The 19,708-nt window shown below is 33.2% G+C and overlaps 1 long non-coding RNA gene across 1 annotated transcript; it reads left to right on the top strand.

Moving 5' to 3' along the window:
* Nucleotides 1-5,694: 5,694 nt before the first annotated feature.
* Nucleotides 5,695-19,314, top strand: LOC147398480 (uncharacterized). Its single transcript, XR_015179909.1, has 3 exons — nucleotides 5,695-5,871; nucleotides 11,114-11,247; nucleotides 18,993-19,314. It is a non-coding gene; the product is annotated as an uncharacterized LOC147398480 (long non-coding RNA).
* Nucleotides 19,315-19,708: the final 394 nt, after the last annotated feature.

Here is a 19,708-nt window from a genome sequence, read left to right as displayed (position 1 = left end):
GGTAAAAATTGACGGTTCACGATTCTTCATCTTATAAACTAGGGTTAGAAATTTTGGAATTAACTGATATTTTGTGAGGATGATTTTCTCACCATAGAGATCATCCTCACAAAAAAATCAGCCCATTCTAAAATTTTTAGCCCATGTAAGACAAAATGCATTGTCTATAATGTTGTCTAGGATTTTGTCTAAAGAACGCCATCCATATATATATATATATATATGGGTAGCGTTCAATGGCTAACTTTTTGGCAAAACATTTTTCAAAACATGAGTTCGAAGTTTTGGAATGGGTTGATTTTTGGTGATGATGATCTCTACGATGAGGAAATCATCCTCACCAAAAATCAGCCCATTCCAAAACTTCTAACCCATGTTTACAAGTTGAAAAATCATGGACCGTCCATTTTTTGTAAACTGTTTTTGATGGGGTTAAAAGTTTTGGAATGGGCTGATTTTTGGTGATGATGATCTCCTCACCGTAGAGATCATCCTCACCAAAAATCAGCCAATTCCAAAACTTCTAACTCATGTTTTGCCAAAAAGTTTGCCATTGAACGTGACCATATATATATATATATATATATATATAGGTGGGGTTCGGAAGCCCTAGAAAGCCAAACATTTTTTCAATGTATGGATTATAAATTTTGAAATGGGCTGATTTTTTGTGAGCATGATCTCATCGCCATCGAAATCATCCTCACAAAAAATCAGTGCATTTCAAAACCTCTAACCCCTATTTTGAAAAATGTGTTGGCACAATGTTTGGCTCTCTTTAGGGTTTCTGAACGCTTCCTATATATATATATATATGGTGGCGTTTGAAGACCCTAAAGATGGTCAAACATTGTGCCAAACATTTTTTCAATGTATGAGTTATAAATTTTGGACTGTGCTGATTTTTTGTGAAGATGGTCACTATGATGAAGAGATCATCCTATTTTGAAACTCTTAACCCTGTAAAAAGTGATTTATAAAAACTAGATGGTCCACGATTCTTCAACTTGTAAACTAGGGTTAGAAGTTTCGAAATGAGTTGATTTTTGGTGAGGATGATTTCTTCACCATAGAGATCAACCTCACAAAAAATCAGCCCATTTCAAAACTTCTAAAACCTACTTTGAAAAATATTTGGCTCTCTTTAGGGCCTCCGAACGCTTCCTTGTATATAGGTGCTAGAAGTTTTGTACCAAATCAACTCATTAGAAACTTCTAACCCTAGTTTACAAGTTGAAAAATATTGAATTATTCGATTTTTGTAAATCACTTTTGATGGGATTAGGAGTTTTGGAATGGGTTGGTTTTTAATGAGGATGATCTCCTTATTATAGAGATCTCATCCTCACAAAAAATCAGTTAGTTCCGAAACTTCGAACCCATACATTGAAAAAATGATTTGCTCTTTTTAGGGCCTCCGAATGCCACCCATATATATATATATATATATATATATATATATATATATATATATATATAGACACACCATTTTTGCATTCGCCTGATTAATCAACTCATCAACTCGATTGCGACGGTTCCCAATGATGGATGTTTATTCCAATGCTTTATTTGGTATTAGATATGTTTCAGAAATTCACATGAGGTATTTCAAACTAACGAAACTGTAGAAACCGTGCTACGCTAGGAAAATATAACCCCAAAAGCCTAGAAATCATCATTTTTCAGACAAAAAAAAGTTTCACGATAAAAATCACTAAAAAATGACCAAATTATCAAAATACCCCTAACCTCAAAACATCCTTAGAGCCTACATTACGTTTAGAAAAATCATTTCAAATACATAAAACAACAAATCGAAACCAAATAAACTATTTAGCCAATTTCCACAAAATTTGACAAAATTATGAAAATACCCCTCATAAAGTTCACGACCATTTCGCACAAAAAATTTCATAAATGACACAAACCAATATTCCCATTGAATTCCTTACGAAAAATTGATTCCAAAACATCTTGGAACATTGAAAAAATGATTTAAAATGCAAAAAGTCATTTCCGAGGGCAAAACAATAATTTTACAATTTTAATAATTAAAATTTTTGAAATTAATAATTAAAACAGTAATTCATGTAAAGTTAAATCCTAACTAAAATCAAGTCAATCAAGTAAGACTAAAGTCAAAATCCTAAAATCAAGTCAATCAAGTAAGACTTAAGTCAAAACCCTAAATTCTAGTAAATCAGGTGAAACTTAAGTCAAAATCCTAATCAATCTAATAAGACTAAAGTCAATCCCTAACTCTAATAGAATTCTAATTAAACTCTAAAATTATCTAATAGAATTCTAATTAAACTCTAAAATTATCTAAAAAAAATATAATTAAACTCTAAAACTATCTAATAGAAATCTAATTAAACTCTAAAATTATCTAAAAGAAACATAATCTAATTCTAACTATATCTAAAAAGCTCTTAAAAAAATCTATAAATAGGGGTCTCTACAACCTATTTTCGAGGTCAAAATAAACTCTAAGAAAAGTAGGTCAAAAAGCTTCCATAGCCTCCTTCAAACCCTAATTTTGAAGTCTTAACTCCTTATCTAACATCTATACCCTAACTTTAGCTCAAAAAACACACAGAAACCCTTCAAAAACACCTAGAAATCCATAAACAAATCAGAAAGATTCAGATCTAAAAATGAGGTACTTCGTCTTGGAGATCTGAAGCGAATCAGGTGATAGAACGAAATAATGAATATTAATCAAGGGGATCTCTACGCCAGCTCTGAGGGAACCACCGTTGCAATCATCAAGGTAAATATTTTTTTATTTTTTATTTAGGTCTTTTTAGCAATGTAGTCTTCTTGGGAAATAGTAGAGTCCGGCGTTTGTCGGGCAGATTGGTGCCTAACACCTTCCAATCCCGTAACTTGATCCCCGGACTTAATTTTTTAGTAGATTAGTTATTTTATTTTTTTAGAGTTGATGTTCGGTTCTTAGATCGTAATAACTAGGTGGCGACTCCCAAACCTCAAAAATCAAAAGCGGATCCACGCACCCCGCAAATTGAAGGCACTTTCAATATATATATATATATAAAATGCTAACATCCAAGACCTCATGAAGATGTTAGCATTCTCCAACACTTTTACTTTTCCAATAAGGCATCTACCTCTTTTGTTTAATGAAATAGATAAGGATATTTAGTCTTTTTTACATAATAAATGCTTATTAATAACCCAATGAAGTCTTGGATGCTGTATATATAGGGAATACTAACGTCCAATACTTCATGGGGACATTAGTATTGTCCAACACTTTTTTTAATTATACATTTTCTCGTTTGTCTTTTAGTAAAAAAGATAAGGGTCTTTTGGTCTTTTACATAATAAATGTTTGTTTACATAATAAATGCTATGAGCATTAAGTATTTTAAATTAAATATATTTTTTTTCTAGTAAATACTTTGACAATCGATACCAAAATAAGAAATGCATTTATTAATGGCATAATAAATGTATTTATTGTGTAAAAAACTAACATGCACTTGTCTTTTTCACTAAAAGATAAAATGAGGAGGGGTATTATTAAAAAAAAAAGTGTTGGACAATGCTAATGTCTCTATGAAGTCTTGGATGTTAGCATTCCCCATATGTATAATTTTTTTTTTTAATATCTTGGGTATCCTTATCCTTTGGGTGGGACTAATCCCACGGTCACACCACACGTACCGCCCCCTCGAAAAGTCCTACGTGTAACAAATTGAGTCAAGGTTCAACCGAACCCTAGAGGGTGGCCCAAGGAATTCATTACTTTGTAGGATTTTGAACACTTGACTTACTCTTCTCGAAGAGCTTATTAAGGCTTAGCTTGCTATTAAGCCAACCAAGGAGTGGGGGCAATTGCCCCCACAAAACTTTGAGACCCCCCTATATTTTCAAATAATTACATGCCCCATTTTCCCCCACATTCTTACCTCCCTCCAATTTTTACACCCCCCCCCTTCTCTTCAATTTTTTGTTAATAACATTGCCTCTTGATCGAACTTTCTCATATACTAATTGGAAATGACCTAAATATCATTTTCTTCAACTTCTAACCAAAAACCTTTGAATTTCTCCCTAAAATCATTTATTTTCAAGTTCTTCAACTATACAACTAACCATAGTTTGCCCCTACTACAAGAAAATCCTGGCTACGCCCCTGAGGCCAACTGCTTGGGGTTAGGTCTCTACATATGATAACAGAGTGTAAATAGACATATATATGTAGACATAACTATTGCATTTTTATTACAAAAATTCTCTTAGAGTTTTGACAACTGCAAGGGAACCTTACTTTTATGAAGTTTATTACCTAGCAAATCTTGGAGTGGGGATCCAAGTCATAAAATTCAAATTGACAGAGATAATGTGTTACTTAACATATGTGGATCCTAACCACATCAATTTTTAGCATCCAAAACATGATCTTATGCGACAGGGTTATAAAGGCCAAAATATAAGAGTTTTGAAGAAAATTAAAAGAAAAAAGTTAATTTTCCCATTGAATTTCATTTTTAAATTTTAGAGTTTAGTAGCCATCTATTTTCTGTTGATTTTTTTTTTTGTAAAATAAATTAATAAAAATGAATTAGAAAATCAAAGTTTTACTTTATTGGATGAAAGTAACTTAATAAATTATATTCTAACCATAGGGTCATTCCCGAAGAAGTTATAACTTCTTTTAACTCTTCCAACGTCTTCTTGTTTGGGACGTCATTTTCAAACGAATGCGTTGGTTCAAATTTTTCCTATTGACCCCCTAATTTTTGACACCTCTTCTTCATACCTCTTTGAAACAATGAGAACTCCTCATTGTTTATTTATTGAAGTTAATCTAAGGAGATCAATTAATTTTCTTTTTTTAGATTTATTCTGAAGAGAATATTGTGAGATTCTTAAGTCTAAAATCATCCAATCCATTACGTTTAAATTGTTTATTTATTTATTTATTATTATTATTATTTGTGAGATATATTAAAAATAGAGTACCAAAAATTTTCGGGTTCGTCATAAACAAAAATTGGAGTGCTACCTTCTCTGTTATAAATCATTGTATATTGGGAGACAGACGTCTACGAATTGTTGGCATCGGAACAAGGGTGAAATCCGTCTTAAGGACATTGCGTTCAACGTGAATCCTTGATCTTAATTTGTTTCTACAAATTGATAAGTTCTTTTAAAATTTATATATTTTTAATTTTCTCTCATAATATTTAATTTGGATTTAACTTAACTTCTCATTTAATTCTGTATTTGATTTATTTTCTTAATAAAATTGACACCCAACATTTTCAACACCTTTGATCAAGTTCAAAAAAGAATTTTTTTCTTCTTCTTCTTTTAAATCTAAATTTTTTCATGAAATCCAGAATGCGGTGATTTTGGATTTACCAATTTGATAATCCATAAGGGCCAACGACACTCAATAATATTTGAAATCTTACTAAATAAGTCATGCTAGCGTGATTCAACAAAATATAAAGTAAGAGTGTTTTTGTAATAAAATTGCAAGTGATAGGTCTGCCGGTAAATCTCTCAACATATGATAATATTAAAAATTGGGTTGAGAACATTGTTGTACGTGTTTCAAACAGTAGCAACACCATACATTTTCCACCCACTACCACTGAGAATAATAGAATTTAAAAAAAGAAAAAGATCAAGTAAATAAATGGGCTTTGGTCTATTTAGTGGTGTACGCGGGGGTTTGGTGTATTCGATTGCCTGATGACCTAATGCTAGGAGACAGGAGACTCGTCTTCTCTACTATTTCACACAAACAGAGAGAGAGAGAGAGAGATGAAGAACATTGATGATGGAGGATGATGATGATCTTCAATCTCCACATATTTCTTCCCATCTGTTGAGGTAATCCATTAATTTGAGTCTCGTAAATATATTAGATTCTTGTCTTAGGTCTCTAAGAGTTGATCTATTCTTTCTTCCTCTGTGCTCTGTATATGGTTGATCTTGATTTGAGCAAGCAATACATAATGATCTACTAAACACTGTGTTAAGATGATGAATGATCATGGAAAATATCACTCGGACAATATCTAGGTTTTTTTTTTTTTTAAAAATCAATATAAAGAGGTGTGGTAAGGCTTTGATTATGGTGATCTAGTTGACGAATGATGCCGATCGTTTGATCTATATGGTTTGTATCTTGTTTTTAAAAAAAATCTACTTTAATATGTTACTTGGTGCCATTATTGTCTTGTTTGCTTGTGAAAGAAAATCATATGTGAGGGCATTTTCATAATTTCATTTCTCATCATCATCATTATTGTTGGTCATCGTGAAAAACTTATAATAAAATTTGGGAAACCACGGATTGGATACAATGGCAGATTAGTACTTTTTTCAAGAATTTCACTAATCGGCTTGAGGTCAATCGTGTGAGTCATAATTACATTATAGGGAGTGAGGACCACTAATTCATGTTCTTTTTTCTCATACATCTCTAATAAGAAGAATCTTGGCCTCGCTTGCTACTCTAATTGGGTGTAAAGCATTTGTACTATTAAAATGCTTGGACATTCATTAGATGGGCCATAGATTAAAACATCTTCAGTAGAACATTGCTAATTGTCTTATTAACATGGTTTACTAGTAGTAATTGGAGAGCTAGACAAACGGTGTGTTTGATTGCATCGATAATTCTATCTAAATAGAGTTACAGGACCGGTAGGACTGATATTTGACGAGAAGGAGAATCCCCTGTACGAGGTGCTTATTTCTATTATGGGGCTTATCTTCTCCTTGAGCAAGATCTCGAAGGAGTTTAGAAGGGTCTTTTTTGAAGATTCTTTGTTTAAGTGGGATTCAATTTGTGTTTGATTGAGCTTTCCATTTGTTTGTATCCTTTGTTTTTTCTATTCTCTCTATTGTAATGTTGGACGGCCATCTTGGTTTCCTCTCCTTTTATCATAAAGATCCTTTACCTATCAAAAAGATTCCCATGCTACCACAACACCCTCTTCTAGGTAGGCAGTAATGAAGGTGTGACATAAAAAGAGAGGTCTTTTGTATTTTATTTGGCTTGGAGATGGTTTATTGGGTTGGGAATTATTCCCAAAAGCCATTTTTACAAAGTTGGAGTGGGCATTTGAATAGGCTTCTGTTGGGACCAAGCACCCCTAAGAAAATGTGAACTGTTAGGAAAGAGAAGTCCATGAATCAGATATTTAATAACTTGTATAATTGATGAATCATTGGTTCGGGCCTATATGATTATTCCTAGTTTTTCAACCTTCAAATCAACAAGCATCTATTGTGCCATGATGGGTGTGATACACACCATACGGGGTAGGCTCATTCCGAGATTATGGACCTTAGGTAAGTCATATACGTTCTCTTTATATGCATTGAGTGGAAACTATGTGTGCCATTGAGTTTGGGCTGGTTATGTCTTCAGGCCCATGCAAAGTCACGACTGGGCCCAAAAGAAGTACAAATCATCATCAACATCATCATGAACTACACCTTGTTCATAATTTTTTGGTTGGCCAGATGAATCCTACTTGGACATTCAACTCTATTTAGAGCTATATCTTCAGTCAGGGCATGAGGTAATGATATTTTCTTACTAGTTCAACCCACGTCATTTTTGGCTATACCCAACTTTCACTAAAACAGAGGGTAAATGTTGTGAAAGGGACTTGGTAAATGGGGGGAGCCCACTTATTGGATCCATCCATTTCTGGCTGATTGATCTCCTATCCCATCATTTCATGATTGCTCTGTAGGGTTTCAAAGTTTGATGTTGAAAAAATTGTGCTTATTTTTAGCATCTACAACCTAGTAGTGGCTATGAATCAATGAACTGTAATTGTTGTCATGGCAGAGCAGAGATACTATATCCCAAATAAGAAAATTTAGTTTTGATCTTAGGAAATGAGATCATTATGGATTTGAAGGAGTCTTAAGGATTCATCAATAAATTATCATCTCTTTAAATGGAGAACAACTTGAAGGATTTCCATTGAATGAAAATGATTTAGTAAATGAGTACCTGCTTTTTCATCTGGTGCAGCATGTAGTTAGTCAAACAGTAACATATTGATGATACAATTTTGGTCGGGAAGACAAAAGAATTAGGCAAATAGGCAGTGTAAAAAGAGATACAATAATATTTGTGGGTGGTTGGGCTTCAATTCACTTCAGAGAGTCTTTGTTGAACTCAAGTGCTTTTTAATTTCATACTAGGATAAAGTTGGAGATATGAGCAAGGACAGTAAGGATGGAAAACACTTGTGTTAGAACAATGAACTACAGGGTATTGAAAACATCTATAGAGGCATAATTGTAATCTCTTATGTATTTTCCTTAATTGGTTGTTCTAAAGTAAGAAACCCTAAAAAGAAAGTAGTGTACATGACATTTTTTAAAATTGGAGGAAACAAGATATTGCATCAATAGAGACTGTGGATATCCTCATGGTGAGATGGAGACAAAGGGAACCTTGTAAAACAAGGGTGGACAAGAATGTGGAACAACAATGGAGTCTCCACTCTCCACTGAAAACACAAGGAACAAATGGCTAAAGCCAAATTGATAATTTTTGTCAGAAAACTGGAGATTAACCACCAAAAAAAACCCCTAGAGATTGAATGCTATTTTTGTGAGACAAAATGAGTTGGAAGAAAAGCTGCAAAAAAGGGACAGAAAGAGGAGGTTTCAACTGAGGAAAAACTTCAAGTACATAATACATTCGAACTCAAGTTAAGTTTGTTTTCATTTGTCAGCAATGGGACTTCTGGTTATTTCTTAGATATTATGGGGTTATCATAGATACCATTGTCAATTGATCTGAAGTTAGCAAAAACTAAAAGAGCAGCACATGGAAACTTACCTTAGTCATTCAAAATAGCGTACAAAAGGGGTTAAAACTTGGCTACATGGCTTTGTTTACTTACAATTTCCGAAGAAAAGATGGATGGCTTTGTTTGTAATTGATTAATAATTTGTAGACAGTATTGTGGATGTAAATAAGGCATGAAAGACCAATTGGATTCCTGCACATTATTTTGTCTCAGCTCTGTCTACAGCCTGAGTATAGTTGTCCCAACTAAACAAATCACCATGAGAACATTGGTCCCCCTATGGAACTTAAGAAAGGAACCCAACACCATCCGCAGAACATTGTTCAGGTTGAGTTTGCTAAACATGTGGAATTAGAGAACTAATGGTCAATGTGGCTCCATGCCACCACTTCATTGGTTCTTCAAAAAAAATGTAGAACATGTATACCATCTTGATCTTTTCAGAGATTATCCATTTTTACTGTGACCATATGATTGATTCATATGGAATTGGTGATGGTTATAGTTTCACAAATGGAAGGTCAGTCATGCTCCTATGATTGGTTCACTTTTGCTGCAAATTGCTATAATTTCCTTCACTAAATTATACATTGGTTGGTAAGTCAGTGTCAATTAGATTCTTCTGCTGATTGGTTAAGACTTTGATGATGGTAAATTCACCTGACTTAACTGATCTTATTTAGTCTTCTTTTATTATTATTTCTTTCCCGCTTTCGTTTTCCCTCCTTTATTTATTGCCACCATTTTGTTAATCCCATACCTACCTCAGAATCTCAACTACTGCGTCTCTCTCTTATTTTAGTCTTTCTCTCTTTCTTTGTTCCTTCTTTTTTTTTTTTCCTTGGCTCTCTCTTTTTGTGATTGCTACAATTTTGTTGAATAGATTATGCCCCCGTTTCTCACACGCATAACTGAATATCGAGGCGGCTCTTCTCAAGTCTAGTCTAATCTCTCTTTTTTCCCCCCTCCGTTTCTCACTTACTTTTCTTCACTCTTTCTTCCTTTGCCTTTTTTCCTTGTCTTTCTCCTTTTCTGATAAAAAACTATTTTTTCTTCAATATCATTTCTCTAATTGGGCTTAGTGCTTCATCTTTATTCCAGAATCGGGAATCCCGTAACAAGAGAGCAGCTTCCTTTTCTTGAGAGTTGGAGAAATAGGTATTTTTAGTCTTTCTTTATTTGGGGATATTAATTATTATAATTTTAAAATATATGTGGCTAGGGAATCTTGAAGAAAGATTCAATAATTAATATTGGCGAATATTTAGGGGCCTCATTGTAACGCTCCTATCCGGAAGCTACGTGTCTTTTGGTAGTTGAATTTGATTCTGTCCCAGTTGTAAAAGTTCTTGAGATTTAGTTAAAAGTCTAGAATTCCAATTCATTTTTAACATCATCTTATAATAATTTTCTTTTAATTTGATTGTGTTGCACCAAACACATAGCACTCTTTTTGTCATATTGACCAATTATTACCAATATAACCAAAACAATTGTTTTGGCCCAACCCTAGATTTTTATTGTCCTTCCTGTTTCTGTGGCCTTACTAAAGTTACACTCCATATACAATGTATCGGTAAAATAATTAATGTTATTACATCGAATTTGTTCTTATAAATAATCAGTGTGGTACTTCTGCATTCATTTAACATTCAGTTAGTTTCTAAAATCTTGTTAATAATCTTTTAGTAATACAGTCAAATTTGAGTTAGGTTAAATCTGCATTTTCTTATTACTCCTGTTGGTGGTGCCTCATTGGATTATGTTGCATAATTCAATCGACAAAGGGAGTTGTTCCCCCAATATTTTATCAGTGTCACCAAAATTTAGTCTATTTCAAAATCAGTAATCATATACAAATTTAGTCGGATGGTTCAGATATTTCCATTTCAAATCACCTTTACATGAGATTAAGATTATCAGAATGATCTTTTTTTTCTTTTTAAGTTGGTCTCTATGGACAAAGGTAAACAAAATGTGGTTGCGACTTTGCAACAATCTCGAAGATGTCACCGATCACATTTAGTTCACATTTTAACCATGGTACAAAACAATGGTCACAAATTTTTCAGTGGATAAGATTTGGAAACAAACTACTTAAAAACGTTCAATTATTCTTACAAAATTGATAACAAATTCTTTTTTTTTTAGAACAATTTGATTATATTTTTGGACTTCTAAATAATGGTAGAGTTTGTTATGTTTTTTTAAGTTCATGAGTCACGGCCATTATTTAAAATTTATAAATTCTTGGTTTGATGTTTTTATTCTCTTAATCATGAAAGTTCTGAGTCGGATCAGAGGAATGGCTTGTGGAATACCGTCTCTAGCTGCTGATCCATGCAATGATTTGGCTTGGATCTGAGCATTTTTCTTCCTTGACTTGAAATGAAATTGCTTAAAGGCTGATTTTCATCAGGTGAGTGCCTATATTTTTAGATGGGTTCTTTTAGGTGGCATTTGTCACTATAATAACGTAATTTCTTTTAGCCGTCATATGGTGATTTAGTCGAACTTTATTATTATTATTATTTTCAAATAATGTTTATTCTCCGTTCTTGTGCTGTGTCACTGTCATGAATGAACTGCTTTTAATCTCCATCAAATTTATGATATTTGTTAAAGAGGTTGTCCACCACCGTGTAGGACCCACCAAGTTTGCTAACTAAAAAAGAAAAAGTAAAAAACAACATTATCGACTCTTTATCTTTTGAAAAAGACTTTCTTGCTTTTTTTCTAATTGAATGAATGGAGATCCAATTAAAAAAATTGAATTGTGATCCAGTGTAGTAAATTGGTACCTATGAATTGAGTGAGTTAATAAAAGTTTTTCATGGGTACCACTCGTTTGAATGGGAAGGAAGATTCTGAGATACCCCCAATGTTGTCAAATGCGGTTGCTTACTCCAAATTATGTTATCTGCCAATATGTGATGGCATTTTTGTCTGTAATATTATAATATAACGCTGTGATATTACCACACCATTTACTATGATTATTCCCCAAAATTATTATAATGGGTACACATCATAATACTATAAGATTACACCATAAGTGAATTTATTATGTTAAAGGGTTATATAAGCCAGACGATATTCAAGTACCTAAAAGAGCCAGCTGTACCATGGATGTAAGGTTAGGTAATTTTTAAGAATCCTTCCAGGTATTGGTGAAAATTGAGATACCCCATATGTTTTTTTGACAAAACCCTTGCTAATAATATGTTTTGGGGGAAAAAAAGATTATGGGGTTTTGCCAAGAGGTTTAAGACAAGCTAGAAGAGGTTTAATCAGTTATCTTGAAGGTTATGACCATGGATTTTTTTGGAAAAAAATAATGGGATTATGTCAGTTTGAAAACAAATGGATTGATCTATAATTTTAATAAATTCCAGGAGTATCTCAAAATTATCCCAAGGTTCTGGTTCCAGATGGTCTGGCTCTACTGGTGTGTTTTAGTTTTCTCCTCCATAAAAAAACCTAAAAAGATGAGCTCTTTTAGAGTGGATTATACTTATACTATATTGAAATGGAAATTAGAAGCCCTAAGATATATATATATAAGGTACCCTTATTGACTGGCAAAGTTTTTCACTGAGCTTTAATAAAAGTGTATTGGTTGTTAGCACTTTTCTTTATTGTTATTTATTTATTTGTTACGCGTGTTGGTAGTTGGTACCTATGAATTGAATTGGTACTCATCTTTGATTAAATATAATAATTCAGGACCTCAAAAGTTGCACCAACTGAGCAGTAGGTCCAAACCCCAATTAATATTTTAAAAAAGTTAAGTGATGCACAGAGCCCAAACTTTGGTATATATACCATGGTTTTTAAACTCGGTATCTCGTCTCGTTCAGCAGTGATACCGAGTTGACTCGGATGATATGTCTTGTCTCATTCAACATTGAGACAATGGTTTTTAACCATTTAAAAAATCTGAAAAAAATTCAGAAATGATTCCTATTAAACAATGAACCTAAAAAAATATAAAATTAAAAAAAAATCGATTTAGGAGGGTGGAAGAATAGAGGCTTGAGACTTTAACTTGTTTGTCTCAGCTAACTCGGACGAGATTTTGAAAATCTCGTCCGATACGTTCTGTTTAACTCATGAGTTAATCATTGTCTGTGCTGTATCGTTTGTATTGCCTGAGATATTGGAAAATATCGTTCGAGATGACTTACTTATCTTAAGATACGCGGTTGTCTCAAAATACTTTGTGAGTTAGTTTCGTTCAATTCTGATATCGAGTTAATTCGGACGATACGTCTTGGTCTTGACGAGTTTAAAAACCATGATATATACTAGGGGTGCAACTTGGTTTGGTTCTAACCGAGAACCGAACCAAACCAATAGTTTTGGGTTGGTTTGGAACAAGTTGCGGTTTGGTTTCGGGTTATGAAAATGGAGAACCGATCAATTTGGTTTGGTTCTCGGATCAAGTTTGTATAGAACCAATCAAACCGAGAATTGAATCCCTATGCAATAAATAAATATATATGTATATAATAATTATTATGAATTATTTTAAGAGTTAGTACATAGATTAGTGATCTTTTATGGATAAACTAATGACTTTTTATGGATAGATTTGTGATTTATTATATGAAATTTTATGTTTATTTTTTCGTTAAAAAATATTACTTACAATTTATAAAATATTTGCAATCCGTAGAACCAAACCGACTTTAATTCGGTTTGGGTTGGTTTGGTTCCAAACTTCCAATGGAATTTGATTCGGTTCTAGTTCTTATTTAGTGGAACAAACCTATGTTGGTTTGGTTCCAATTTGACCTCAACCGAACCAAGTTGCACCCCTAAAATATTTGCATTTGTTAACATGGATGTAGCACCATTTACTCTTTCAAACTTTGGTTACATTGTGTTTTCAAATATTATTATTATCTAATAATAATAATAACAAATAAATGCCAGATATGTTCACTCTAATGAGACGTAGATAAGGCAACCGCACCACATGAGAGGACAGTCGATTTATATTGTTTTGTTGGGTTAGAGCTTGGAGGTTTCTGAGCAAGAACAACAAATCTTAAATATAAAGTCTACTTGTTTCTGTTGTTAATTATTTGTGATTTTGTGCTGGCAATGATATAGATATCAACATCAACATCCTTTTCGCTGCGGTACAGAATCCTCATTGGATTTTAAGATTTGTTCTTCTCTATTATAATATTACAGACAAGACGACCATTCTTGGAGTAAGATCGGCGTCTTGTTTGGAATCTTGAACTTTTTGTTTTGTTTTTTCAAAGTACATTTGTCTTAGAAAACTATTATTTGAAGTAGTTTTGTTATTTCATTTGAAAATGATAATTTGTTAAATATAAACAAAGAAAACTATACATTTTATATAGACAAGAACGTGGAAAAAGTAAGGGTGGGATAGAAATGGTACTTAAAATTATGCATTACCTCAAGATCGATATTAAGCCAGGGTGATGTATTTCTCCCAAAAACGTCAAAAAATTAAGTGGGATAGAAATGGTACTTAAAAACAGGACATGATCTGCAATAGGATGGATTCAGAACCACCTGTTGGGATGTTCCATTTTCTTAGCAAATTATGAAATTATTAATGGTGAAGGAAACTACCAGATTAGGGTTTAGTGAACATAGATTTATAAATAAGAAGGAAACTTACGTGGTGTCGGGACATGTGACCAAAGGGGATATGTGATACCTCGCATTATCTGAAAAAAAAAAAGAGAAAAAAACACAACAAGAGAAACATTAGTTTAAAAAGATGATTTTATTTATTCTTGATCAGAAATCTGTCTTAAGCATCTGATGCTTTTTGGCATATACTACTTCAGTGCTCGACTAGAAGATGCGTATACTTATAGTGCGTGTGATTATATAATTCTAAGATGTACTTTCCATTATTTTTTGTTTAAATGTAAAGTAATGAGGTTAAAAGTAATAATGGAGCTGGTTATCTGCATACTCACCTTTTAAATTTGTTTATCTATTCTTTCACTAAAAACACTACCAGAAGAAGGGAAAAAAAAAAAAAAATTCCATTCCATTACACATTTATCACATGCCCATACCATTCAGTCCTGTATATACTATGAAATCTGATTGGTGCTTATCCTATTGAATTAGAATTGTCAATTGGTCATTTGGTCAAGTTTTGACTTAGTGTATTGTCGAGTGAGAATAGACCGTGTCACTGGGTCCATGTAATAATCGGTTGAGGTAAGCTTGATTCATGTTTAGGGTCCGGCTCGAGCTTGAGCCTGGAAATTTGCACCGGGTTGTTCGGCCTGACACCCCCAGATAATTTGTATTAGCTTGTAAGATATTTGCGGCTTTGACATAAGTGATCTGTTATTCGGCCTTAGCTGACCATCAGATGGGTCGGGCTTGGAACTACGATATTGTGGTTCGATTAGCTTACGGTCTAGCTGAATCTGACCCAGCCCATTGACAACCCTAGTTCAAAATTGGGGTATGGTATTAATAACGATGATGAGATTAGGATATATTCGGTCAAGCTTTGATAGTCATAAATTTTTTTTGGCAAAGATAGGACCCGCATAAGCTGACCATCGCATACAATCAGCACATGGCAGTACTTATATAGTTTATATATATATATATATATATATATATATATATATATATGTGTGTGTGTGTGTGTGTGTGTGTGTGTCCCGTTCAATGGCTAACTTTTTTGCAAAACATTTTTCAAAACATGAGTTAGAAGTTTTGGAATGGGCTGATTTTTGGTGAGGATGATCTCTACGGTGAGGAGATCATCCTCACCAAAAATCAGTCCATTCCAAAACTTCTAACCCTATCAAAAATAGTTTACAAAAAATGGACGGTCCACGATTTTTCAACTTGTAAACATGGGTTAGAAGTTCTGGAATGGGCTGATTTTTGGTGAGGATGATCTCTACACCATAGAGATCATCCTCACCAAAAATCAGCCCATTCCAAAACTTCTAACTCATGTTTTGAAAAATGTTTTGCCAAAAAGTTAGCCATTGAACGCTACCCTATATATATATATATATATGTTATAAAAGATGACCGTTAATAGAGGTTTTTCCCAGTAATTTCCTGGTCCATGGGTTGTCTTTCTAAGTCAGATTTACGAAAGAGAGTGCTAGCTTTCCTAACTAGTTGTTTTAATAATGGATTGAAAGATCCTAACTTTGATCTCCCCTTTATTATTATTATTATCAATAATAATATTATTATTATTAAAATAAGAGTAAGTATAAGAAATGACCACTTTTTAAAAATTATTACTAGCGTATGACTTTTTATTTTTAATTTATTTATTTACCTTCTAGACAGAAAAAAAGAAAAAAGAAAAAGTGAGACCATTCAGATTCGATTCTTTAAGCTATCTAACAATCTCCTCAGCCAATGCACCAACCTTAAATTAGTTTCAATAGAAATGATTTGGCACTCATTTGGAATCAGTGGTAGGCCTTCCATTAGTGATCTAAATTATATCCCATTATTGTCTTCCCCCAAAAAATGTTTAAATGCCAATAAAAAGTTATAATCCGAATTACGAATAATTCAGCCAGCACCACTATGACCCGGATTGCAGCACCATCAACATTCAATTATAGGAGCTCATTAAGTGTTTTTTGTAACAAGTATCATGGATGTGGATTGTCTTACCCTTCTTGGGAGAATAAATAATTATTGATCCAACTCCTTTCCTTCATCGACGATGAAGATTTGAGATTAATCAATGTTATGCTTATGCCTTGTATTCTGTTGGAGGTAGCTTCATATTTTTTCATAAGGGCTTGTATACCACAAGGAATGATTTTGCAAGGGATAATTTTTCACAATTTTGTACCTTTTTTTTTTTCCTTTGGGCAATTTCATCTTTGTACGGATAATAAATTCAGGCCAATTGCTTTTTGAGTTTCCATTAGAATATATATATATATATTTTGGCAGTCTTGATGAACCAAATCAATTTTATATTATTCTCCATTTCATTTTATTTTTTTCCCTGATTCATGATTTATTTTTGGATTGTTATTGATGATGCTCATATCTATTATTTTTCGAACGATTAATGAATCCAATTTCCTTGACCAAATCAAAATATCACACTTTCCTGATGTGGAAGGGTGTAGGAACCATATATGTTTTTTGACCTGTATCTCGATGAAAAGCATCTATGGTTCCTACCCACTTCCACTTGGGAGAGTGCGATATGAGGTACAATTTTGAGGTCACTTCAGCATTATTCAACAAAATATTATCGACTAATGGATTCTTATATATGAATTCTTTTGGCTATAGTATATCCCATAGTCTCAAAACCACAATTACTTAAAATTAACTTTGTTTGTAAAAGGAAATTGCATAAAGTTATATTAATAAAAGCTACATGATCTTAGATTTCGAAGTTGACAAAAAGTTAGAAGTGTAATCGCTTTAATCCAAATGAGAATGACCTAAGTTAAGATGACATCACTGGTTTCAAGTTTTCCAAGAGGAAACTTCAAGGAAGGTCAGTTCCTATCCATTTACTTCAAGAACTTATAAATCATCAACTTGGGGGGGTTCAATTTTAGGTATACAGCTTATAATTAAAATCTCTTCCTCTTTGTTCTTAATAATGGAGAAGATCAAGAATTTGTTCTTAAAATCAAAGCAATTGACAATCCCCTCTTTTAAGCGACCATGCCTCCGACAAATGGAGGCACCTTTGGATGCCAAAACCTCGATTCATCATCTTGATGCCCTCACACCACTTTCTTCTTCACCTACTCATGTTTCTCCAATTATGGTGAAGTGGGTCATGGTGCATTCTCGTTTTTCATGGTTTGAGATACTCCTAGCTATGTCATTCGGCATTCCAATTGCACTTTTGAGTGTCTCTTATGAATTTGTTGGCGGGATTCTTGTCCCTGCTAAGCTTTTCACATCAAATCCAAGGCTCTTTCTTGTCTTCATTATCTTTGATGCTTTAGCTTTCGTAGCTTCCATTATTGGATTTTGGCTCAATAATGTCCATAAGAGGATCAGTAAATATCTGTTTCTATTCGCTTTCGTTCTTTTGATGGTTGATTTCTGTGTATACTTATTGGTCCTCCTCCCCAGTTACTTTACGTGGTTTCCACTTCTGTTATTTTTCATAGTCTTACTTGTATTAGTCTATGTCCATGTGTGTAAGGGAAATGATGATTATCTCGAGGATCATCACTTCAATTCAGTAATTCCATTACCTTAACAACTAATCGATGCTCAGGTAAATCTGATATTTCACTTCAGAAAAAGAGTATTTGATTGCTAACTAGTGCCATTGCCACAACTACTAGGGTAAGATTTGAATTTTCATTTTAGAGTAACTATTTGGTTAGTGTACAGTGGGGGGTTGGTTCTAGTACCTTTACGGCAACTTGCATTAATTCTAAGTTAAATTTGAACTTTTTTTACCATATTAAACTATTTGATTGTACTTTTACTTGACTTTAAATTTTCATTATAGAACAACTATTTTAAACCACAGCACTACTGCCAACCTTGGTTTAAAAATCTTGTCTCGAGCCAATAGTTTGTTTAGGTAAAAAAAAACTAGGACAATATCAAGAATAACATGCAGAGACAATCTGTTGGATTGGATCTCTTGAATTAAGGTCCGGTGTGGGTACTGTTCACTGTTCAAATAGAATGAAACGCTAACCGGACTATTTGAAATTAAGGGAAATTATGGAATTTTGGGCTTAGAGAGTTGGTTTTGGATTGGGAAGTCTAAAGTTATTGTTTGTTACTATAGTTATGTAAGTTAGGGCTATAATCATTCTCAATATAGTGTAATCTTGTGTTTCTTGATTATATTTCATCACATATTGAGATCTAGGGATCCATGCCACGCAATCCAAAATATTTTCGAAAACAATCAATTTTTTAGGGGTTAATGTTTCCTTTGGCCTTAAATCAAAATCAGAATATGTCTGGGACCTTTCCTAGCTGTACAGTAGCAAACTACTGTTACTCAGGTAAATTTGAAAATTTCAGTTTAGAACAACTATGTGAATGATATTATAAATTTAACACTACCACATTATTATTTAAATTTGAATTTTACTATAGTTGGAAAAAAAAATGCATTTTTTTTAGAACTATTTGATTGATATTTTATCTCATGTTTAGGTGATTGGAAAGATATCAGATGGCTGTGATGAAGCACAAGAACTGTGGGTTGTGGTTGCGATGCTAAAGGTTGAAGATGGTGGATGTCGATTTGGTTATAAATAGTTACTTTGTAGTGGCCTGCTTTTCAAAAGCAGTTAGCCTTTTGATGTCTACTTTAGTTTTCTTTTCTGTTCTTTTTTCCTTTCTTGTATAGTTCTCTAGTCAAGTTTGCTCATTGTACTTATTGTGTGTTGGCCTGCGCATTTGAGTAAATAAAGCATGCTATGTTATGTGGCTGATTGTAACTATATTAAGATCATCATAATCTTGTCTTTGTGAATCCACTTTTGTTGTCCAATGGACCCATTCCCTCTCTAGAATCACTTCTTTTTCCATCTCTATCTCCACACACAGTTAAAGAATGTGTTTTATGAACGTTCCTCGAAATAAAATAAAAAAAAGTTCACCGACATGTAGTTTTACATATTGTATTATACAAATCATTCTATTGTGAATAAACACTGTAAGTGATTTTACCATCTAGTGCATGGTTTTAGATCTTGTTCTAGACTGAGATGACTTGTCCAAGTTGTCTAGGTATCATCCACCAATGAGACGAGTTGACAAAGACGTGGATTGTTCTAATTCTAGGGAATTTTTGTAAATCTTGTTCAAGATGACTCAAATAAATTGGATATCTCGTTTGAGACAACTCAGTTTCGTTCATGGACAAT

Source organism: Akebia trifoliata, chromosome 7, assembly GCF_017979445.1.
Source record: "Akebia trifoliata isolate Shusen 1 chromosome 7, ASM1797944v1, whole genome shotgun sequence".
Lineage (NCBI taxonomy): Eukaryota > Viridiplantae > Streptophyta > Magnoliopsida > Ranunculales > Lardizabalaceae > Akebia > Akebia trifoliata.
The sequence above is the reverse complement of the archived record's forward strand: the minus strand, read 5'-3'. Positions and strand labels throughout refer to the sequence as shown.